The 25,793-nt window shown below is 44.3% G+C and overlaps 1 long non-coding RNA gene across 1 annotated transcript; it reads left to right on the top strand.

Annotated features, from left to right (window-relative positions):
• On the top strand, positions 1-25,793 carry LOC143990078 (uncharacterized). Its single transcript, XR_013277140.1, has 2 exons — positions 1-208; positions 25,559-25,793. It is a non-coding gene; the product is annotated as an uncharacterized LOC143990078 (long non-coding RNA).

Here is a 25,793-nt window from a genome sequence, read left to right as displayed (position 1 = left end):
GGACGTACATGTATGTCCTTATGCCTGCCCGTGCCATTGTACCGACGTACATCGGCGTGCGGCGGTCGGCAACTGGTTAAAGGATAACTGTACTAAAAGCAGAATATAGTTGGTTTTACCACAATGCCCTAAAGTATAACTGACATTTTCTTACATTTTTTTCTTTTTAGGTTTGAACAGAACACAGAGGGAGTACAACACCTGTCAGGTTTGTATTGCTTTCTGTACCCCCATCAGAGAGATATACCCTCTCTATTTGTCTACCACTATCACACAGAGTGAAAATGAAAGAAAATCCAGAATTTTCAGTTGTCAGCAAAACAAGAATAGAGGGGAAATCTTCTAATGGGGACGCAATGGTGCTCCTGGTGACACCAAGGAACTTCTGCACTTTGGAGGGGTTTCCTCACACTTTTTCTTTTGGATACAGGCCACCCTTCTGCCTCCTTCTGCCCCCTCGCCATTCACAAAACTCATATTACTACTATCCTCCTTCAGTGAATGGGCTCTGAAATCCTTTCATGCAACTGTTCCTCCACAGCTTACAGAACGCAATGCATTGTGGGAGATTAGCAATATGAGATCTGTGACTGGTGGACAGGGCAGGAGGGGAAGGACATCTGGCAGACCTTTCTCAAATGTCATATTCCTCATACGTGCCTGCTGTACCTTGTACTTGTATGAGAAAGTATCCTGTTCTTTTCTTATTGCTTCTTTTATGTGAAATCCTTGGCATTCCTGCTAGTCCCCTTGCTTTCCGATTAAAAACTGACCACAATAAGCAGGAAAGCACACTGTAGTCAGTTCTCTAATGCCCTGTACACACGGTTGGACTTTCCGACGGAAAATGTGCGATCGGATCTTGTTGTCGGAAAATCCGATCGTGTGTGGGCTCCATCTGACTTTTTCCGTCTGAATTTCTGACACACAAAGTTTGAGAGCTGGATCTAAAATTTTCCAACAACAAAATCCGATCATTTAAATTCCGATCGTGTGTAGATAATTCCAATGGACTCAGAATAATTTACGAGACGAAAGCTATTGCCTACTGCCCTCTTTATGTCCCGTCGTACGTGTTCTACGTCACCGCGTTCTGAACGATCGGATTTCTCTGACAACTTTGTGCAACCGTGTGTATGCAAGACAAGTTTGGGCCAAAATCCGTCGGAAAAAAACAGATGGATTTTGACGTCGGAATGTCCGACCGTGTGTACGGGATTAAAAATAGTCAATGTTGAATGAAATAGTGACGTTCCACTTTAATGTTTTTTGGAATGAAAGATTTTGAACAAACTAAACAAACTTTGGGAAAAAGAAAAAGCTGGGAAGAAAAAAGCTGGCCAAAGAGTGACTTCAGCCAATCAGCTACAGTCACAGTTTGGGTGCCAGCTGTCAGAACACAATAGCTGACAGCAGAGATTTGTCCATTTATCAGCTATTTAGTGTGGATAGGAAAATGTATGGATTTCATTGCTCACAGTAAATAGCAAGTCACTGCTCACCTGTTATGGATGGATGCGGTGCAATGGAAAGCTGCTGTCAGCTTCTAATTCTTCCATACAGATAGATGCATCCAGCACCCACTTCGGAGACATTTGCAATACTTTATTTTATAAAAATCAATACAGTACTAAAACTAGAGAGTGTAAAATCTGGTGCAGCTGTGCATGGTAGCCAATCAGCTTCTAACTTCAGCTTTGACAAAAAAACTGGAAGCTGAGTGGTTTCTATGCACCAGATCCTGCACTCCAGTTTCAACAAATCAACCAAATGGTGTCATAGCACAAAGTGGTGCCCTAAATGTATGCTGGGCTGTACAATAGGGCCTCTTTTGTCATAAAATGCCCAACTGTCAGCTTTTTTTTTTTTAGGTTTCATTCCATGTCATACATGGCATAGCTGATTTAACCTCCCTGGCGGTATGATTAGTTCTGGTTTTAGGTGCTGAAAGTGGTACAATTATTTTTCATGGAAATTTGGTGTTTTAAATGGTAGGCCTGCAAGGAATAACTCTCTTAAATCTGTTCAAACCAGAGTCTAGCAGACATCCCGGGTATGATAAAATTTATAATATAATAAATAATAATAAAAATTATTCAATAATGTAATCAAATCCAAAAACACAGAAATTTGCTCATTTGCAGAATTGTCGCTGTCATTAGATTTAGTGTTTGATGACGAATTTCCCCACAAATCGCTATCGCTCAATTCTGCAAGTGATTATAATTTAATTATCGCTGTTTTCTAGTTGGTCTGGTTGGTCTAAAATCACTTTTGACATAAAGGGGTTGCTATGGACAATCTCCAAATTCCAGGCAGAAAAAACAGTATTTATAATATAAAAGTGCATGCAGGGCACTGGACAGACCACTAGGGACAAAGGGGATGTGTATTTTTTTTTTATACAGCACTGTAATCTGTAAGATTACAGTACTGTGTGTGTTTTGTGTGTTTTTACTTTTTTGAATTTGGCACCGATCTCCGCTCTCGTGCGCCGTAACGTCGCAGGGAACGGAGCTCAGCAGCATTCGGCACTGTGTGAATCGAGCGGAGGACAGCTCGATCACACAGCGCGGAGGACATCGCTGGATCCAGGGAACAAGGTAAGTAACTCTCCCTGTATACAGCAATGCGATCACGAGTCTGGCTCGGGGTTACCGCTTATGGTACTGAAATCCCAACCCGAGCCAGACTCGGGATCACCACCAGGGAGGTTAATAAAGGAGTAGAGCATTTTCACTTTGCAAATCAAATTTTCCTTTAGCCTGGTGAATGAGGTGAAGCTGTTTTGACTTTAATAATCCAATCATGTGCGTGGCAAAAAAAAATAAAAAAATTTCATGAACGTGGGTATTCTTTGCAAAGCAAATTTTTATTTTGCTCCATCTCATTCACTGAGCTAAATGAAAATTCACTCTGCAAAGTGCACAAGCTTTTAGTAAATTAGCCATACAGGGGTTGATTTACTAAAGGCAAATTCACTTTGCACTACAAGTACAACTACAAGTACAAAAAGCTCTGATGGTTTTCCCAAAGGAATTCCGCTCAAGCTGTCTTGCCTACACATGGCCACATCAAATTCCGATCATGTAGAACACGACGTACAAAACGTACGATGGGACTAGACAAATTAAGTTCAATAGCCAGTAGCCAATAGCAACCGTCTCGTAAATGAATCTGAGCATGCGTGATTTTTGGCATGTTGGAATTGCATACATACGATTGGAATTTCCGATAGAAAGTTTTTCCGTTGGGAAAATTGAGAACATGCTATAAATTTTTGGCTGACGGAAATTCGGACGGTTAAATTCCGATAGAGCATACGCACGGTCGCATTTTCCGATGAAAAGTTCTCATCTGTCTTTTTCTGTCCGGAATTCCGATGGTGTGTACACGGCATAAGTGTATTTGCAGTGCACTGTGGATTTGCCTTTAGTAAATCAACCCTAATGTTTTCATATCTGCCCCCATCATATGATCCGTTTGCACTCTGTATACTGCTTCATATCATCAAAATTAAAAATCATACACTTCAGGGCATATTTATAAAGCAGTGAATCTGATATTCACTAAACGTGTACTGCAGGTCAATCTTCCTGGTTTTAAATGGCAGTGATTGATTTACCACTATTGAATGTTTGTTAAATATCACATTCATTGATGTATTAACATGACCTTATGGGGTTGATTTACTAAAGGCAAATAGACTGTACTTTTTGCAAAGTGCAGTTGCACACTGCAAGATCAGTTGCTCCAGACCTTAGTAAATAAGCAGAAGTTCTGCTGACTTCCATCATCCAATCACATGAAAGTAAAAAATTTTTTTTTTTCATTTCCCATACATATGATTGGGTATTCTTTGCAAAGTGAAACTTTACTTCATTTACTAAGCTCTGGAACAACTACACTTGCAGAGTGCACAGTCTATTTGAATTTAAGTGCATCAACCCCAATGTTCCAAATACTGCGGGAATGTTTTACAAACCCAGTTCAGAAGCAAAACTGAAAAGTCTGTGTACAATGATACTAATGTATGATACTATTAAAGTGATGGGGGAGCCATAAATTGAAAACGGCATGGGATTTGCGGTACATATATTCTACAGTTGTAACAGATCATTATAGAATGTTTAAGATAAAATAAAAATATATACTAATAAACAAATGCTAGAAAATATGTTCTGTAATTCAGTATATAAATATGATTATGTTTAATTATATATATTACCATAGCAGAATTGACCAAATCCAGGCATCTGCATTGTAAATACTGATACATTGTATATAGCATCAGACCAGTCTCAGGGCCATGGTTGGAACAATAGAGCCAGTCCTTGCTGCAAACAGTTGGTGGGTTCCCTCTGCTGGTCAGCACAATCTAAAAATGCCAATATAGTCACTGCACAGCAAGATATGTTAGCCAGCATTATAATTCACCTGTAACTTCTGCTCATAAAGACCTTTTTCTTGTAAAGCGTTCAAAATCTGTTATTGAAACCAGGTACTTAGAGATCCACTGGCTAATAATACTAGTAATAATGTTAAAGTAGATCTAGATCCAAATCACTAAAAATCTCACATAATCTTGAACATACTAATGCAAATTCAAAAGTTTTTATTATTTTATTATACAACTGCAACTTTCATTAAAATAATAGCTGGTGATCCTACCATACAGATCCTTGTTTGGGCACTTTATTTTATGGTGTAGAAAGGAAGGTAAAGTATGGCGCTTCTGTCAGGACTTTTCTACAATAAGCTGTACCAGAAAACTTCACATTACTGTCAGCATCAGCATCAATGGTAAAGTAGGTGAAGACCTGAATAGCACTTGCAATAGCATTTCAAGGAGGAGAAGCAGCTCTGATGTGGATAAGAAAAGAGAACAAAATACATGATCAGTATTTTGTTCGCTTACATCTTATATCTGTTTTATGGTGACATTATCAGGCTCCATGCACACTGGAGCTAAAAAAAGCTTTTTCTGGATGCCAGATTGCTGGCAGAAAACACTGGTTGAAAAACGTGATTTTACCAGCGTTTTTTACCAGCGTTTTTTACCAGCGTTTTTTACCAGCGTTTATGCGCGTTTTTTATCGTTAGCGTTTATGGGCGTTTTAAATAAAAATACACAGAGGACACGCCAAAAATCTCACGATGCATTCTAAAAACTTCCACAATGTTTTGAAAAATAGAACGCTGAACTCTAATTAACGCACGTTTATGGGCATTTATCGGTGTTCAGTGTTTTTTTTTTAGTTTTTTGTGGTCAGAAAAACGGCACTTTGAATGTGATTTTATGGTGTTCAGAGAACAGCCCATAAACTCCACTGCTGAAAAAAAACTAAAAAACATCCATGTGTGCATGGACACATAGGATAGCATAGAGTGGAGTTTATGGGCTCCACTCTATAAAAAAAAACGCCAACTCCAAAAACAGACATTTATGAGCTCCAGTGTGCATGGAGCCTCAAACCAAAATGGTAATGTGCTATTTTTTTTAAATATCTGCAAAATCTAATAAAAATCTTTGAATTGGAGAAAAGAGACAGAAGGCGCTTCTAAGTACAGTATTCAACAGAATACAAAAATACAGACTCAATTCCATATCTTAGCCAACATTCAAGAATTTAAAAAAACTAAAAAATAGTCATAATATGAACTCTATGGTTATAAACAATAGTACACATACATATAAGAACCCATCCTTAAAGCAGAACTATAGGCAAAGATTTTTTTTCCATTTTGTATAGAGCAAGGGAGGGTTATAACCCCTGTCCAATTTATTTTTGCCATCTGTGTCTCATTGTAGAGATTTCCCTTCATTTCCTGTCCCATAGCCAAACAGGAAGTGCAAGGAAATCCCTGCAAATAATGGGAATTCCTTGGGGACCCTCAGATCAGAACTAGTGTCCATATTGGAAAATGTTCCCTTACTTTTCTTGCGACAACCAAAATTTGGGATTTTATTTTACTTTCACAATGACTATGGTAAACAAGACAATTAGAGAGGGTGAATCTATGTAACAGACAGCAATAATAACCTGGCAGATGTTCTAATCCATCTCCCCTCTAGCGAAAACTAAAAAAAAAGTTTTGACTTTAGCTATACTTTAATTCTTTGTACTGATTAGGAGTAATCAGATTTGAGGTGGTCATACAGTATCAGCTCATTTTGTATTTGTGATATCAAAGAATTTATATATAAAATTGATAATGGAACAGTAAGTCTTAAATAAAAATTGACCGTGCAAGGGAACCATACCAAGCAAGGTAATAAAGATACTATCCTAGGGTGACAAATACTCAGTATCAGAGAGAATAGATATATACGGTATGTATGTTAACATGCATGTATATTGCTAGCCAGTCACCATACTGTGTATAAGCCAGCCAAAACCAATGGTGGTATGTACATAAATTATTATTCATCCGTTTTTTTCACTTACTGGTGATATGTCAGAGATATACCGAATACCCCATTAACCAATAAGAATGCCCGTTGGGAACAAATATCAGAGGTGTTAATGGGCAGGTATGATGGCATTATGAATATAGTACAATTGGTCAGTAGGGATGGCCGAACGGTTTGCCCGGCGGGCGGTTCGCCCCCGAATTTCGGCTGTTCACGGTCCGCCCGATCGGCGGACTATTGCCTCTGTTTGCCCAGCGGACTTCCATGTTTACTGTGTAAAAGAACTTTGACCTATGATGACACATCCATCATGTGATACAGGACAGTCAATTGAGACATTACAGCACATGGACACTTGGACATTCCCCCTAACTTATAAATAGACCCGATCCGGCGGCCATTTTACATTCTTTCGTAAGTCACTATAGGGAGAGGTTGCTGTGTGGAGCAGGGAGAGACTGCAGTGACCCAAATCGCTAGCTATTAGGTCCACAAAAGTTATTTTAAGGACTGGTATGGTATAGGTGTTAGGTGTAGTTCAAGATATAGGTTTGAGGCACTGCTATTCAAGTCATTGTTGCAGCAGCCTGTCTTTTTGTCAGTGTAGAGAGAGGGACAGGACGCTGTGTGCAGCAGGGACAGTCAGTTTAATCATTAGCTGTTACTATTAGGTCCACAAAAGTCCTTTTCAGGACTGGTATGGTAAAGTAGCACAGGATATAGTTTTGAGTGCTATTCAAGTTATTGTTACAGCAGCCTGTGTTTTGTCAGTTTAAATAGGGACAGGCAGGAAGCTGTGTGTGGCAGTGAGGAACAGTCAGTTTAATCAGTAGCTGTTACTATTAGGTCCACAAAGGTTCTTTTCAGGACTGGTATGGTAATAGGCTTGTACACGTATAATATTCTTTCTTCCAAATATAGAAAGAATATTATACCTGACTGCTGCCCTTATGTTGCAGTAGTCCTTTATGAGTATAAGGACTGAGGTACAGTCTGCTAATCACAACCTACTAGTTGCACAAAGGTCCTTCTAAGGACTGGTACGGTATAGCGTACTAGAGTATATAGGGTTGAGTGAGGTACAGTCTGCTAATCCTTAAAGCGGAGGTCCACCCTAAAGTGGACCTTCCGCTCATCGGAACCCCCCCCCCCTCCGGCGCCACAATTGGCACCTTTCAGGGGGGAGGGGGGGTGCAGATACCTGTACAGTACAAGTATCTGCACCCACTTCCGGGATAGCTCTCTGCGGAAAGGGGTGTAGATTACGCCCCTTTCCGCAAGTGCCTGCCCCTTTCCGCAAGTGCCCCGCTGCCTGCTGGGAAACACACAGATCCCAGAGGCAGCGGGGACCGTCCGACTCGTGCATGTGCAGTAGGGAACCGGGAAATGAAGCCGAAAGGCTCCATTTCCTGATTCCCATACCCAAGATGGCGGCGGCAGCACCCGAGAGACGATCTAGAGATCGGCTTCGGGTGCCGACATCGCGGGCGCGCTGGACAGGTAAGTGTCACTATTTTAAAAGTCAGCAGCTGCAGTATTTGTAGCTGCTGGCTTTAAAAAAAAATAAAAAATGTGGAGTCCCGGCGGACTCCCGCTTTACGGACTGGTATAGGTCCACAATATATAGGGTTGAGGTGCACTACTGCTAACTGCTGCCCTATTCTGCAGTAGTCCTTTATGAGTATAAGGACTGAGGTACAGTCTGCTAATCACAACCTACTAGTTGCACAAAGGTCCTTCTAAGGACTGGTACGGTATAGCGTACTAGAGTATATAGGGTTGAGTGAGGTACAGTCTGCTAATCCTTAAAGCGGAGGTCCACCCTAAAGTGGACCTTCCGCTCATCGGAACCCCCCCCCCCTCCGGCGCCACAATTGGCACCTTTCAGGGGGGAGGGGGGGTGCAGATACCTGTACAGTACAAGTATCTGCACCCACTTCCGGGATAGCTCTCTGCGGAAAGGGGTGTAGATTACGCCCCTTTCCGCAAGTGCCTGCCCCTTTCCGCAAGTGCCCCGCTGCCTGCTGGGAAACACACAGATCCCAGAGGCAGCGGGGACCGTCTGACTCGTGCATGTGCAGTAGGGAACCGGGAAATGAAGCCGAAAGGCTCCATTTCCTGATTCCCATACCCAAGATGGCGGCGGCAGCACCCGAGAGACGATCTAGAGATCGGCTTCGGGTGCCGACATCGCGGGCGCGCTGGACAGGTAAGTGTCACTATTTTAAAAGTCAGCAGCTGCAGTATTTGTAGCTGCTGGCTTTAAAAAAAAATAAAAAATGTGGAGTCCCGGCGGACTCCCGCTTTACGGACTGGTATAGGTCCACAATATATAGGGTTGAGGTGCACTACTGCTAACTGCTGCCCTATTCTGCAGCAGTCCTTTATCAGTATAGGGACTGAGGTGCAGTCTGCTAATCACAACCTACTAGTTCCACAAAGGTCCTTATAAGGACTGGTAAGGTATAGAGTACTACAGTATATAGGGTTGAGTGAGGTACAGTCTGCTAATCCTTAAGGACTGGTATAGGTCCACAATATATAGGGTTGAGGTGCACTACTGCTGACTACTGCCCTATTCTGCAGCAGTCCTTTATCAGTATAGGGACTGAGGTGCAGTCTGCTAATCACAACCTACTAGTTCCACAAAGGTCCTTATAAGGACTGGTAAGGTATAGAGTACTACAGTATATAGGGTTGAGTGAGGTACAGTCTGCTAATCCTTAAGGACTGGTATAGGTCCACAATATATAGGGTTGAGGTGCACTACTGCTGACTACTGCCCTATTCTGCAGCAGTCCTTTATCAGTATAGGAACTGAGGTACAGTCTGCTAATCACAACCTACTAGTTCCACAAAGGTCCTTATAAGGACTGGTAAGGTATAGTGTACTACAGTACATAGGGTTGAGTGAGGTACAGTCTGCTATTCCTTAAGGACTGGTATAGGTCCACAATATATAGGGTTGAGGTGCACTACTGCTGACTGCTGCCCTATTCTGCAGCAGTCCTTTATCAGTATAGGGACTGAGGTACAGTCTGCTAATCACAACCTACTAGTTCCACAAAGCTCCTTATAAGGACTATTAAGGTATAGTGTACTACAGTACATAGGGTTGAGTGAGGTACAGTCTGCTAATCCTTAAGGACTGGTATAGGTCCACAATATATAGGGTTGAGGTGCCCTACTGCTGACTGCTGCCCTATTCTGCAGCAGTCCTTTATCAGTATAGGGACTGAGAGTTTTGTCACAGGGTCATTTAAAAAATGACAGGCAGAGGAAGAGGCAGGCCCTTCCGCAGGGGTGGTAGGGGTAGGGCAGGAGCAACAGGCTTGAGCCAAAGTGGGAAGTTGCAGAAGGTGCGTTCAATTACTTTAAAGGACGCACCAGACTTGGTTGCGTGGCTCACTCAGCCTTAATCTTCTGCACCCTCCTCATCCTCTCGATCTGCACCCTCTTCTTCACTCTCTGCTATGTGCACCCCCAAAGACACTACCACCAACAACACCACCACCACCACCACCACATACCTTCCGCTTGAGTCACAGGAATTATTTTCCGATCCATATCAAGACATTTCTGATGCGCAGCCACTCATGGCATTGGATCAGGAAGAGGAGGTAGCAACAACCGCCACTCAGCAGTCTGACGACAGTACCCAGATCAGCCCAAGGAGGAGGTTGGTCCCTGGTGTTGCTGCCTACTCTGAGATCTCTACTTATAGTGGTGGGGAAGGTGACGTTGATGATGACGTGTCTAGTGATGTCACGTGGGTGTCCACAAGAGAGGAAGAGGAGGGGAGTTCAGAGGGAGATATGGACCAGCAGATAGGGAGGAGAGGCAGGAATAACTTACATTGCACAGGAGGGACAAAGCAGACTGCTAATGTATCAGGAGCGAGTCATCGACCATGTACGGTTACATCTGGCGCTCCCAGGACGCCGGCACATGGCTCCGCAGTGTGGGCTTTTTTTAACGTGTCCGCTGCTGACAATAGTGTTGCCATCTGCAATCTTTGCAGTCAACGCATTAGTCGCGGTAAGCCAAACACTCACCTAGGGACGACCGCCTTAAGAAGGCACATGAGCAGCCATCACCGAGCCCAGTGGGAGCAATGGAACACACAAAGCCACACTCCAGGCTCTCACCGTCCAGCCTCGTCTTCTACTTCTTCTCCTCTCTCCTCACCATTGTCCTCCACTCCACCTTCCATCACGCCAAGCTCACGTTTTTCTGCAAAAAGGCAGGCTTCTGTGGGCCTAATGTTCGAGCGTAAAAAAAATGATGACGCCGGATAACCCTCTTGCCCAACGGTTGACGGCTGGCTTGTCAGAACTGATAGCCCGCCAACTACTGCCATATAAACTGGTGGACTCGGAGGCCTTTTGAAAATTTGTGGCCATTGGAACACCACAATGGAAGGTCCCAGGAAGGAAGTATTTCTCAGAGAAGGGCATCCCAGAGCTATATGGCCATGTTCAGCGGCAAGTGAATGTATCTCTGGCACACAGTGTCGGTGCCAAGATACATCTGACCACAGACACGTGGTCTAGCAAACACGGGCAGGGAAGGTATATCTTTTTTACTGCCCACTGGGTGAACCTTCTGATGGCCGTCAAGCATGTAACCCGTGGCACCCGTGTAGATTTGGTTTTACTGCCACGGATTGCATGCAGGCCTGGCTCTTCTTCTCCGCCTCTTCCTACTCCATCCTCCTCCCTCTCTTCCTCGGCTGACTCCTCCTTTTCCGCTGCTAGCGTCTCTTCCGCTGCACCGCCCAAGCTCCCCAGAACCTATTCGACATGCCAGGTGAGACGTTGCCATGCTGTGCTGCGTCTGTTGTGCCTGGAAGCCAAGAGCCACACTGGCCCGGCACTCCTTTCAGCTTTGCGTTCACAGGCAGATCAGTGGCTAACACCGCTCAATTTGACAGTTGGTAAAGTGGTGTGTGACAACGGTGCCAATCTGCTTAGCGCATTGAAACAGGGCAAAATTACGCACGTGCCATGCATGGCACACGTCTTAAACTTGGTCGTGCAGCGTTTCGTTGTCAAATACCCTGGGGTCCAGGACATCTTGCGGCAGGCAAGGAAAATCTCGGCCCATTTCAGACGATCTTACACGGCCATGGCTCGCCTTGCTGACATTCAGCGGCGACACAATCTGCCGGTCAGACGTCTTATTTGCGATTGCCTCACGCGATGGAACTCAACCTTCTATATGCTTGATAGGCTGCTCCAGCAGAAACGTGCAGTTAACGTCTACCTGTATGAACTCTGCGGCAGAACAGGTTCTGGGGAGCTGGGTTTTTTTTCACCGCGGCAGTGGCTGCTCATGCGCGACGCATGCAGACTTCTGCGGCCATTTGAGGAGATCACCAAACTGGTCAGTCGCAGCCATGGCGCCATCAGTGACATGGTACCTTATGCCTTCTTTATGGAGCGTGCATTGCGTCGTGTCATTGATCAAGCTGTGGAGAAGCAGGAGCGGGAAGATGAGGAAGTCGCAATGCTGGATGAATTCCCAGGGGGGGCTACTCTATCTGAGACAAGTGAACAACAGGAGTCTGAAGAGGAGTCAGAGGAGGATGGTGCCGGAGCGGATGAGGAGGAGCAAGAGGAGCATGCTTTAAACCTTTCTGGGAGCGTGGATGGGGAGAGGCGAATGAAGAGGATGACATTATCCTGGATGATGAGCAGGGGCCAGACCACAACACCGCTTCCAGTTTAGTGCAAATGGGGGCCTTCATGCTCCAGTGTTTTAATAGGGACCCCCGTATAAAAAGCATAAGGGTCAAGGACCGGTACTTAGACCCCCGGTACAAACACAAAATGGCGGAAATGCTACCACCGTCACAGAGGGCTGTCAGAATGGAGCACTTCCAGGCCTTGCTTTGAGAAATGCTGCATTCTGCTTTTGCGTGCGCTGGCAGAGGAGCAGTTCCCACTCCCAGAGAAGGAGTTGCGGGTACCAATCCAACAGCACCTGCAAGAAGAGGCCGGTTTGAAGATGTGTTGGTGACTTCTGATATGAGGTCATTCTTTCAGCTGACCCATCGACAGGTGTCATCCGGATCCAGCATCAGGGAACGCCTAGACCGTCTACATCGGGTTAACGGCCGATGTGGACTCTCTGAGGAGTGATGAACCCCTGGACTACTGGGTGGGCAGGCTTGACCTCTGGCCAGAGCTTGCCCAATTTGCAATCGAACTGTTGGCTTGCCCCTCGTCCAGTGTCCTGTCTGAAAGGACGTTCAGCGCAGCAGGGGGGATCGTGACCGATAAGCGTACTCGCCTAGCTCACGACAGTGTTAACTACCTCACATTTCTAAAAATGAATGAGGCATGGATCTCGGAGGAATTCAACACATGTGACCAGTAGACCATGTATATGTCTATAAACGATTTTGTTAATCGAGCACACAGACCTTCTTTCTTCATTTGGCTCACTTCCTTGTCCAAAAAAGCACACCGTACTATATGCCCGTACCCTCCTGTTTGAAGAGGTTGAGCGGTGTCATATTTCTACTGGGGCTGCTTATTATGAGGGGCTCCCACCATCCCTGTGCTGTGCTGACTTCCTCCTGGGGCTGCTTATTATGAGGGGCTCCCACCATCCCTGTGCTGTGCTGACTTCCTCCTGGGGCTGTACCTCTGCTGTGCATATTATGAGGGGCTCCCACCATCCCTGTGCTATGTTCATTATGAGGGGCTCCCACCATCCCTGTGCTGTGCTGACTTCCTCCTGGGGCTTCTTATTATGAGGGGTTCCCACCATCCCTGTGCTATGCTGACATCCTCCTGGGGCTGCTTATTATGAGGGGCTCCCACCATCCCTGTGCTGTGCTGACTTCCTCCTGGGGCTGTACCTCTGCTGTGCATATTATGAGGGGCTCCCACCATCCCTGTGCTATGCTTATTATGAGGGGCTCCCACCATCCCTGTGCTATGCTGACTTCCTCCTGGGGCTGCTTACGGTGCAGGTGTCAGTGCTGTATATTACGGTGCTGGTGTCAGTGCTGTATATCACGGTGCTGGTGTCAGTGCTGTATGTCACGCTGCTGATGTCAGTGCTCTCTATCACGGTGCTGGTGTCAGATCACTCTATCATGGTGCAGGTGTCATTGCTGTATGTCACGCTGCTGATGTCAGTGCTCTCTATCACGGGGCTGGTGTAAGTGCTGTATATCACGGTGCTGGTGTCAGTGCTTTATGTCACGCTGCTGATGTCAGTGCTCTCTATCACGGTGCTGGTGTCAGATCACTCTATCACGGTGCAGGTGTCATTGCTGTATGTCACGCTGCAGGTGTCAGTGCTGTATATCACGGTGCTGGTGTCAGTGCTGTATATCACGGTGCTGGTGTCAGTGCTGTATGTCACGCTGCTGATGTCAGTGCTCTCTATCACGGTGCTGGTGTCAGATCACTTTATCACGGTGCAGGTGTCATTGCTGTATGTCACGCTGCTGATGTCAGTGCTCTCTATCACGGTGCTGGTGTTAGTGCTGTATATCACGGTGCTGGTGTCAGTGCTTTATGTCACGCTGCTGATGTGTGTGCTCTCTATCATGGTGCTGCTGTCAGATCACTCTATCACGGTGCAGGTGTCAGGGCTGTATGTCACGCTGCTGATGCCAGTGCTCTCTATCACGGTGCTGGTGTCAGTGCTGTATATCACAGTGCTGGTGTCAGTGCTTTATGTCACGCTGCTGATGTCAGTGCTCTCTATCACGGTGCAGGTGTCATTGCTGTATGTCACGCTGCTGATGTCAGTGCTCTCTATCACAGTGCTGGTGTCAGTGCTGTATATCACGGTGCTGGTGTCAGTGCTTTATGCCACGCTGCTAATGTCAGTGCTCTCTATCACGGTGCTGGTGTCAGATCACTCTACAACGGTGCAGGTGTCATTGCTGTATGTCACGCTGCTGATGTCAGTGCTCTCTATCACGGTGCTGGTGTCAGATCACTCTATCACGGTGCAGGTGTCATTGCTGTATGTCACGCTGCTGATGTCAGTGCTCTCTATCACGGTGCTGGTGTCAGATCACTCTATCACGGTGCAGGTGTCATTGCTGTATGTCACGCTGCTCATGTTAGTGCTCTCTATCACGGTGCTGGTGTCAGTGCTGTATATCATGGTGCTGGTGTCAGTGCTTTATGTCACGCTGCTGATGTCAGTGCTCTCTATCACGGTGCTGGTGTCAGATCACTCTATCACGGTGCAGGTGTCATTGCTGTATGTCACGCTGCAGGTGTCAGTGCTGTATATCACGGTGCTGGTGTCAGTGCTGTATATCACGGTGCTGGTGTCAGTGCTTTATGTCACGCTGCTGATGTCAGTGCTCTCTATCACGGTGCTGGTGTCAGATCACTTTATCACGGTGCAGGTGTCATTGCTGTATGTCACGCTGCTGATGTCAGTGCTCTCTATCACGGTGCTGGTGTCAGTGCTGTATATCACGGTGCTGGTGTCAGTGCTTTATGTCACGCTGCTGATGTGTGTGCTCTCCATCATGGTGCTGGTGTCAGATCACTCTTCTTTGCCTACCCTGACCTTCCCTCTCCTCCATTGCCTTCATGCGCTCCACAGTCCTGAATTGTCACAATTTCACATATAAAAAAAGAATGCTTGTAGTTGTCGATCCCAGATTCACCTCATACATGTGTTATGTCATTGGCCATGTGGTGGGACTATGTTTGCACAGCTAGTAATTATTTTGTGGCTGCAAATTTGACCTGTAGGTTTGCAAAGTTCGCCTCCCATTGAGGTCAATGGGGCCCGCCGTGAACGTTACGGTTCGCAAACTATCGGCCGCGTTCACGGTCCACATTCGTGAAACGTCCCGTCAGAAGTTCGTCCATCACTATTGGTCAGTTTACAGACTAGTGCTAATCTCCCACTCCTCATTCATACCTCCTGGGGACAACACATCCAGGGCATAAATCCAATATGTCTCCTTTTGGCAGAGACACTGAAATCTCTCTGCCTTAGGGAGACCACCAGGGATATCTTCAATAATCCAAATTTTTAATCCATTTGTAGATATATTATGATACTTGGCAAAATGTCTAGGGACACTATGCTTGTCCCTGCCATCCTCAATAAACCGGCGATGTTCACAGAATCATTTACGCAAGGTGCATATAGTTCTGCCTACATAGTGAAGACCGCAGGGGCAAGACAGACAACATACCATACAATACCACATATTCTGAAGAGCATGTGTAAAACTCTTTGATCCTATATTTGATCCCTTTTACAGTGAACTCCTTTTGTCTATGTTGGACAAAGCCACAGGTTAAGTAGACTAGCTTACAGCACTGATACATGCTGACGATAGAGAAAAAGGTGATATATGCTTTTTAAATTGATATTGGGCGCCTTTCTATAAGAGAACTTGGGTTTTACACATATTATTTCTTTTAAATGAGTGTCCTGTAACAGTATAGATAAATGTTTCTGCACGTTCTGTATGCTTGTGGGGGTTCTGAAACTGCTATATTTTTAGCTCTGATCATTGTATTGGTGTCATTGGTCCCCAAAAAGCATCCCTTAGTGTCCAATTTGTCTGCCACAACGTTGCAGTCCTGCTTTAAGTCGCTGGTCTCCACCATTACTAGTGAAAAAAAATGAATAAAAATTCCGTTAATCTATCTCATAGTTTGTAGACGCTATAGCTTTCGCGCAAACCAATCAATATACACTTATTATGATTTTTTTTTACCAAAAACATGTAGCATAATACATTTTGGTCTAAACTGATGAAGAAATTTGATTTTTTTCCATTTTTTATTGGATTTGTTTTATAGCAGAAAGTAAGAAATATTGTTTTTTTTTTTTAATTGGCGGCCTTTATTTGTTTATAGAGCAAAAAATAAAAACCACAGAGGTGATCAAATACCACTAAAAGCAATCTCTATATGTGGGAAAAAAGGATATACATTTTATTTGGGTAACGCAGTGCCTTATTGCAAAAAATGCCCAGGGATATGCTTTAAAGTCACCTGTCAAAAGAAAAAAAATGCCAAGGCAAGTTTATTCCCATAGCGTCACTCCCACCAAATGACAGGGCACTGGGGATCACAGTGAAGTCACTGACCATATATGTTCATGTTCATATATGGTTAATGATGTCACCCAGGAGACCCTGTCCCTTTGTACATATTAGCTGTCATCCACCTGTCATTCAGCAGGACTGAAGCAATGGCACAGACCAGTGTCTCTGGGTTCTTTCCTTTGGTGAGTCAGCAGACATTGAACATCATGATTGACATAGATCTACATTGCTGGATGACGTGATTGATTGTGAAAGTACAGTACATCATGGAACTTTTTTTTTTTTCATGAAAGCAGTATTAAACCCAAAAGCAAACATTTACTTTATTGCAGTGTACAAATTCTTAGATGTATAATGGCTGCATTCATTTTCTATTTTAGGCATTTTGATCTGGTGATCCACCCAGTAAGTGTCTTGTTTTTCAAAAGAATAAGTTCCCCTACAAATGTATCAATTACAGGGATGAGACAAACCATTTACCACTGATAGGGGTACTTAAAATTATCGTCTTGTACTTATTTATGTAAAAACTTTATCACAAAAAGAAAAACACTATTTGCTGTAACTGCTTATAAATTATTAGTTGAACTCAGTATCATTTTATTGGTGTATTTAAATTTGTTAATGCATCTAACATTGCATCTAACCTATCCCCTGACAATGCTACGGTCAAGACTTGTCCCCCCTGTGCTCCTTCATCCAGAGTGAGGACACTCTAATACAGGAGGTGTGTTACTGGCTAGATCACCAGGTGAAAACAAAGGGAAAAAAACCTGAAAAAGAAAACGGATGCAGCCTCCACATCTTATGACTGGTAACATGCAATATATTACATTTTTGGTTTTGGTAAAAAACAGTCTCTTTCTTTATTTACACTTTACATATATTTTGTGAATGAGTAGGGGTACACTTTACTTGCTCACATGGGGGGCATGGTTTATGAGAGGAAGCACATGCTAATCGCTTTTCCTGACCAGGCTGCATGCCAAGATAGGGATCAGGTATGGATTTTTTGGAGGACCCTTATGCTTTCTTTTACTTGATGTTTGAGTGGTGCCGCCCCCCCCCCCCCCCCCCAAAAAAAAAATCCATTCCAGGCCTGAAGGGTCTTTTATAGAATTTGACCTATATTTTTTTTTTTTTTTTGCATGGGGCATCCAAACTGCCTGAAATGAATAAGAGGCAAACCCCACTTTTTTTCTGTGATAGTCGATCAACATCTACACCAGACCCTCATTTAGGACAAGAGTCTGGCACAGAAGAATGGAATCCCTGGTTGCTTTGTTTATAAACAAACCAAAAGGTCCAGGAACTGTCATTTTGCTGGCAGTTTAAGCAATCTCTCTCAATGTCAGTTTTGCTGTAGCAGGTTTTAAACATCACACTGATGCACTACGTCACACGCTTGGTCAGGACACCCCTAGACATTTTATTATCCATCGTTATGCTGTTTATAAACAACATAAGTTTGAAGACGTTATATCGGGATCATGGTTGAGGCTACAGCCATGATTCAGGTATTATTTTTATTAGATGATTATTACCTTCAATGCAAAAGTGATCTAAGCGGCTATAGAGCCTTTGGATCACTTTTTGAGGTAGTGGAGGAATGTTCTCCCTAAATAAGGTATGTCTATACACAGCATAGGCATGGTTATAATTATAGCTCAACACAGATTCTGCTATGCCTTTTGAGTATAAGGACACCACATGTAAGAGACTTTATCACAGTCTAGTTGCACAGAGGGGCCAAAAATCCAAGCAGCCCCTTTGGGCTTTTAAGGCGTATTTCTTGACTACCTTTTATATTTTTGGAGGCCCTGGAGCACTAGGACAATGGAAACATCATGTCCCCATAACCCCATTTTGGAAAGCAAACACTCCAAGGTATTTTCTAGAAGGCTTAATAAATTTTTTTAAATGCCACAAGTTTTTTGGAAAATGCAGGAAAGAAAATTAACATTTATTTTTTTAAACAAAGTTGTCAACTAATAAGATATTTCAAACACATGTCATAGGCATACTTAGAATTATACCCCAAAACCCATTCTGCTACTCCTCTCGAGTATGGGGATGCCATATGTGTCAGACTTTTTCACAGCCTAGCCACGCAGAGGGGCCCAAAACCCAAGGACCACCTTCATGCTTTTTAGGAGCATAAATTCAAATTTTTTTCAAAGAGGGCCATATTTGATGAAGTGAACATAGGTGAGGGCCGACCATTTTGCCTGACATTCTTTGAACCATTAACAATCGGTCTGTGTGTTCGTTCGAGCACTAATACACGGCCCAACAAGAATTCTCTTGCCTTTGTCGCACTAGTTCCCGACACACAGACGAGTGCTCTGCTCTTAAGGGGTACCGTTAATTCTTAATGGTACCCCACACATTGGAAAATGTGGGGTGCTTTTGGTGCAGTGCAGTTTAAAAAAAAAAGCTCAGGGACTTCTTTCCCTGCATTTTTGTGGGTAGGGAAGCCTATTGAAATGAATGAGCTGCCCTTCACAGGCAGCCACACAGATGTGAACCAAGGGCTTGTTCACATGTCAGGTTGGAGGGGCAGTAAAACCACATGGTTAAGCTGTTTTTACCGCCCCCAAATTCTCCCCCTTTAGCTGCAGAGGGAGCAGCTGGGGTTGTACACATGCTGTGGCTGCAGCTGGAGGATTGCACAGTTGCGGTATAGTGATGCTGCATTTACGGGATTAAAACAGGTGGTAAGGAGGCAATGCCTCTTTACTGCCTTTCAAATGCCTCTGAAAAGCGATATGTGTATGGATTACTTTTCAGAGGAGCAGCAGTCCCGGCACACACAAGTCCTACAAAAGCATTTCTGATGACGGCTGTAATGTGGCAGCACAGTGGTGTAGTGGTTAGCACTCTCACCTAGCAGTAAGAAGGGTCGCTGGTTCAAATCCCAACCACGACACTACCTGCCTGGAGTTTGCATGTTCTCCCTGTGCCTGCGTGGGTTTCCTCCGGGTACTCCGGTTTCCTCCCACAATCCAAAGACATGCAGGTAGGTTAATTGGCTTCGGTCAAAAAAAATTGGCCATAGTATATGAATGAGGACCTTGAATTGTGGGCTCCTTAAGGTTAGGGACCGATGTGAGTGTGCAATGTACAGGGATAGGGACAATTGTAGACACTCAGGTTGAACTTGATGGACTGGTGTCTTTATTCAACCTAACAAACTATGAAACTATGAATTGTCTGGTCTCGGCAATATAGATACAATTAATTGAAAAAAACAGCATTGGGTTCCCCCCCCAGTGCATTAACAGGCCCTTTGGGTCTGGTATGAATATTAAGGGAAACCCTGGACCAGAAATAAAAATAAAAATTGCCCTTAAGGTCTGGTATGGATATTAAGGGAAACACTGTGCCAAATTGAAAAAAGAATGGCATAGGGGTCCCCCCAAAATCCATACCAGATCTGAAGTCTGGTATGGATTTTAAGGGGAAACCTGCACCAAAATAAAAAAATGGTGTAGGGGTCCCCCCAAAATCCATACCAGACCCTTATTCGAGCACGCAACCTGGCAGGCCACAGGAAAAGAGGGGGGACGAAAGAGCGCCCCCCCCCTCCTGAACCGTACAAGGCCACATGCCCTCAACATAGGGAGGATGCTTCAGAGTAGCCCCCCAAAGCATCTTGTCCCCATGTTGATGGAGACAAGGGCCTCATCCCCACAACCCTTGCCCAGTGGTTGTGGGGGTCTGTGGACGGGGAGCTTATCAGAATCTTTAAGCCCTCTTTACCAAATAGACACCCAGATCGCGGCCCCCCCTCATGTAAATTAGTAACGGGTACATTGTGGCCCTACCATTTCACAAAAAAAATTGTCAAAAATAGTAAAAAAGACAGGAGACGCTTTGGGACAAGTCCTTTATTAAAAAATTCATAAATTAAAAAATAAAAATGTCCCGTGATGTAGATCCATCTCACGCCGCCCGATGGACTGAAAAGATAAAAATAAAAAGCCGCAATAGCTCCATCTCCATGGGAGGCTCCCGCCAAGTGATGCTTCTTCTCGACAACAGCTGTTATATAGCTGAGGGTGGGGCCACCCGGTGACGTAAACGGGTGACCCTGCCCCCCGCTGAGGCCACGTGATGTCAAAGGAAGGCGGGGTCGCCCGTTAATCGCGTCTACAAACTACGGGATGGATTTAGGGACTTTATTTTTTTGTTTTTATTGTTTTTACTGGTAATGGTGGCGATCTGCGATTTTTAGTGGGACTGCAACATCGCGGTGGACAAATTTGACCCTAAGGGGGTTATTTACAAATGGCAAATCCACGTTGCACTACAAATGCAAACTACAAGTGCAAAGTGCAAAGTGCACTTGAAATTGCACTGAAAGTGCACTTGGAAGTGCAGTCGCTGTAGATCCGAGGGGGACATGCAAGGAAAATAAAAAACAGCATTTTAGCTTGCAAATGATTGGATGATAAAATCAGCAGAGCTTCCCATCATTTCAGATCTACCTCTCAGATTTACAGCGACTGCACTTCCAAGTGCACTTTCAAAAAATAGTAAATCATTAGTAAAAAAATAAATAGATAGTAAAAAAAAAAAACGGCGTGACGGCAGAGGAGGCATTCGACAGTCAGCCGTCAATGACTGCGGAATGGTTTTTTTTCCTTTTTCAGGTGCGGCAGGCATCGTGATTACCAATGAATTTAGATCAGGGGAGGGGATACAGTTTTTTTATTTTTTTAATAATGATATTGGTCAGAAACTCTCTCTGTGTTTTTATTACTTTTTGACACTTTTATGGTGAATGGTTAGGATACTATGTACCCCATACTCATTCACATGGGGGGGGGATCTGGGGGCCCCTTCTTAAAGGGGGTTTCCAGATTCCGATAAGCCCCCTGCCCACAGCCCAGGGTTGTAGGGAAGAGACTCTTGTCCTAATCAACATGGAGACAAGGTGCTTTGGGGTACCAAAGCACCTCCCATGTTGAGGGCGTGTGGCCTGGTATGGTTCAGGGGGGGTCGCTTGTTTGTTTCCCCTCTTTCCTGACCTGCCAGGCTGCATGCTTGGATAAGGGTCTGGTATTTATTTTGGGGGGACCCCATGTCTAAATTAAAAAAAAAACGGCATGGCCCCCCCCCAAAATAAATACGGGTGCCAGAAAATGCATGCGCAAGTTAATTTAAATGTGTTTTGACTATTAAATTTCTTTAGAAATTTTATTTTTGCTGCAGCATGTTCTATATATGCTACAGATGCGCCACTTTACAGGCAGACTAAGAGGACTAAGGGGTATAAGGGGACTAAGGGGACCCCCAGGCACCATATTTAAATGAATTTTTCATTTTTATTGTTGCACTTTAAGCATAATTAAAATCACTGCTCCTTTAAAAACAATCTTTTAACAAAAAAAAATGTTTGCATTGATACATGTCCCCCAGGGCAGTACCCAGACCCTCATTCCCTTTTTATGGCTAATTAGTTGCATATAAGCCTTCAAAATGGGAACTTTTGACTTTTCAAGTACGGCCCCCATAGACTTCAATGGAGCATAAATGACATATAGTTTTCTTGGCAACCTATCTTTTTTGAAGGCCCTTCATATTTCTAACACATAGCATGTACATACCAAGAATTACAATCCAAAATAAATTCTATTGTGGAAAGGGTAAAAAAAAAAAGCATTACCTGTGTAGTATCCACCAGAGCGCTGGTCCAGGCAGCAGGCAGGGATGTGCTTAGCGACAGCAATGGTAATTATCAAGGCAGCCGGCAGGAATATTGTCTATAGTCAGCACAAGGATATTGTCAGCACGGCAGTCCATAGAAATTGTCCAGGCAGAGACAGCCAGCACAGCCATAATATTGGTCCTGGTACACTGTTACCTGCAGACACTCATTATCGCACCGCTCTCCAGCCCTTCATAAACATACTGCCTCTTGCTACAGCTAATTATTTGCATAGTCCAGGTAGCGGTGTGGTCCATTCATGCGGCAGGCAGAGGCATGGTGGCAGTAAGTCAGCGGCAGGCTGAGGGCCGCAATCACATAAGACCTGTGCACAGGGGCACAGGGGTAGAGGCTTCGACCCACCCAAATCTCTAAGAAGCCTCCAGACTCCAGACCCTATTCCGAAAACTGGAAAAAACAATAAAAATTGTTTCCTCCATCCGGAAAAACATTTCTGGAGCCCCTCACATGTGAGACCCCTGTGTCCTAGAGTAGCAGGGCAACAGATCAGTCCAAGCGGTAGGCAAAAGTATAGTCCATAAAACAGGCCAGGGTCAGATGACGTGGAAGCAGTCCAAGCGGTAGGCATAAGCGTAGTTGGTAAAACAGGCCAGGGTCAGTTCACGTGGAAGCAATCTAAACGGTAGGCAAAGGCATAGTCACAAAACAGGCCAGGGTCAGTTCATGTAGAAGCAGTCTAAACAGTAGGCAGAGGCATAGTCAAAAAACAGGCCAGGGTCAGTTCACGTGGAAGGCAGTGGCATGGTTATTTGGGGAAGCATGATAAATGGTCAGCACAGATAATGAAAATGGGGAAATGGTTACAAATTTGGGCTAATATTTTAGGGATGTATGATAAAGTTTGAAGCATTCACCAATGCAAAGGCCAGGTTGGGAGGGACAATCGGGACAATGGTAGCTGATATCTTTTCGAAACCCTTTTTTGGTGCACACACAACATTTTTTTGCTGTCTTCGGCGTTTCAGATGGTGCAATTCTGAAGGGGAAGTGGCGCTCACGAAGTCGGCAAACAGCCTCAGAGCGAAGGTCTTCTGGGGGGGGGGGGTCTTTGGTGATAGATGAGGGACATGACAACTTCTTTGATGAATTTTAGGAAGGGGGCGGGGCTTTCCATGGATTTGGTGTAGACTATGTAGGAATTATAAATGGCCAAATGGATTAGATAGATTGCTATTTTCTTGTACCAGAATCGGGACCTCCTTATTGACAAATAGGGCTGAATCATTTGATCATTGAAATCCACTCCCCCCATGTAGAGATTATAATCTTGGACACACGTTGGCTTTTCAGTGGGACCTTGTCTTCTTTGAACATCAATTGTAGTGTCCTCATGGATGGTGGACATCATGTACACTTCCCTTTTATCCTTCCACCTCAAGGCCAGCACTTCGTTGCATCTCAGTGATGCTCTTTCCCCCCTTCGCAGCTTTTTGTTTGCCAGTGATTGTGGGAAGCCCTTTCTATTTTTTCTGCAGGTTCCACAGGCCAGGGTTTTTGCAAGGTATAAGTGTCTGAAAAGGGGCAGGCTGGTGTAAAAGTTATCAAGGTATATGTGATATCCTTTGTTCAGAAGTGGGTATGCCAGGTCCCATACAATCTTTCCAGTTGTGCCCATGTAGGCTGGGCACTCAGGGGGCTGGAGCTGGGAATCTCTTCCTTCATATATGCGGAACGCATACAGATATCCCGTGGCTCTCTCACACAGCTTGTATAATTTTATTCCATATCTGGCCCTTTTGCTAGGTATATATTGCTTTATTCCTAGCCGGCCTGCAAAGTCTCTGACTGTCTCCTGTATCATGGCCGCACAGTCTCTGACCATCTCCTGTATCATGGCTGCACAATCTCAGACCGTCTCCTGTATCATTGTCTGCACATTCTCTCAGGATTTAAGTTAGTATATGCATTTATACAGTTAATTTTTATCGTTTTTATAATATTTTTCCCATTATGGGCGTGAGTGGGGCCTCATGTCTAAGTTTTACCTAAGGCCTCACAAAGTCTAGAGCCAAGGGTCATTATGGTGATTTTGTATTGGGGTGCCTAGTGATCAGGGGTATAAGCTGGTAGTCTGATGACACTGTATGCCAGTGCAGCCAGTCAGTGTCCCTGATCACTAGCCACACCAGTACAGAATCAATTTACTAGTGCAGCCAGCAAATGTCTCTGATCGCTAGCCACCTAATAACAATGTCACCATATCAGTGCAGCCAACCAGTGTACCTGATCACAACTGTACCAGTACAGTATTACCAGACCAGGGCAGCCGGCAACAGGGTTCCTAATCACCCCCCACATGTGTCCCAGCGTCGCTAAACCAGTGTAAGCCAGTAATGGTGGTCCTGATTGCCACCACAAAAGTCCCAGTGTCACCAGACCATTGTAAGCCAGCAACAGTGTTCCTGATCACAGGCACACCAGTCCCAGTGTCGCCAGAATAGTTTATGCCAGCAACAGTGCTCCTGATTGCCACAACCCCAGTCTTACTGTCACCAGACCAGTGCAGTCAGCAACATTGTTCCTGATCGCTGCTACACCAGTGTCACTAGACCATTGTAAGACAGCAGCATTGTTCCTGATCGCTGCTAAACCAGTGTCACCAGACCAGTAAGCCATCAACAGTTTCATGATCACTGCCACACCAGTATTACATAAGCAGTGACTTTACACCAGATTTAGTAACATTGTTCCTGCTCGCTGCCACATTAAATCGCATATTACTTACTGTTTAAAGAAAACTTTAAAAAACTTGTTTCCAGGGGTTACCCCTTACTTTGAGCACTTTCTGTACTGTTAACCAAGCCTCCTTCTCAATCCAACGTTTCTATGGCAACCCTGCTTCCCTGTTCATAGCTGACTTGTTTTATTTCATAGTATTTACTTGTGCCGATTATCTAATGTTTGCCTGTGTCAGTCTTATCAGTTTCAGCTGATAAGACTGCAGTAATGGCCAGGTTTACACTGCATGTGATGTCACATGGTCACATGGGGGTGTAGGAGGAAGCTCTGAGTGATTAAGCAGCCTCCTGGGATTTCAGTGGTGTGCTGTAGGTAGTCCTGATAACAGATAGACAAGCACATAGAGAGTGTGCCGTAAATTAGGGGAGATCTGGGCATGCTCAGTGATGTCATTCTAAAGAACAAAAGGATTACAACAATACTATGCAAGTAAGGAGATATCTACAAGCGGTGTTCATTAGGATTTTTTTATGCTGATTTACATGGGACAAAGTTGTGGGGGAAAGTTTACAACCACTTTAATCTTAATGTTAGAGTGATTTATTTTTTATGTATTTTGTATATTTGGATTACTTTCGTATATTATTTGTTTTGAATCAATTTGTATTTTCAGGAGTTCTGTTATTCTTTTGGAAGATTTGGAAGATTGGCCATATCCCTGCTAGTCCAATCCACAAAGAGAAATAGAATGAGCTGGTTGGACAATATTGAACTGAGCCATTGGGATGCAAGCGTTACAAATGGAATAAAATTAATTTTGGATCGATTTGTTATGTTATTATTCGAAGATTCTGATAGATCCACCTCCATCCAACTCAAACATAATAAGAAGGAATCATATTATTTCA

Source organism: Lithobates pipiens, unplaced genomic scaffold, assembly GCF_037356315.1.
Source record: "Lithobates pipiens isolate NorthernLeopardFrog02 unplaced genomic scaffold, aLitPip1_a1.2 Scaffold_18, whole genome shotgun sequence".
Classification (NCBI taxonomy): Eukaryota; Metazoa; Chordata; class Amphibia; order Anura; family Ranidae; genus Lithobates; species Lithobates pipiens.
This window is presented reverse-complemented; position numbering and strand designations above follow the sequence as displayed.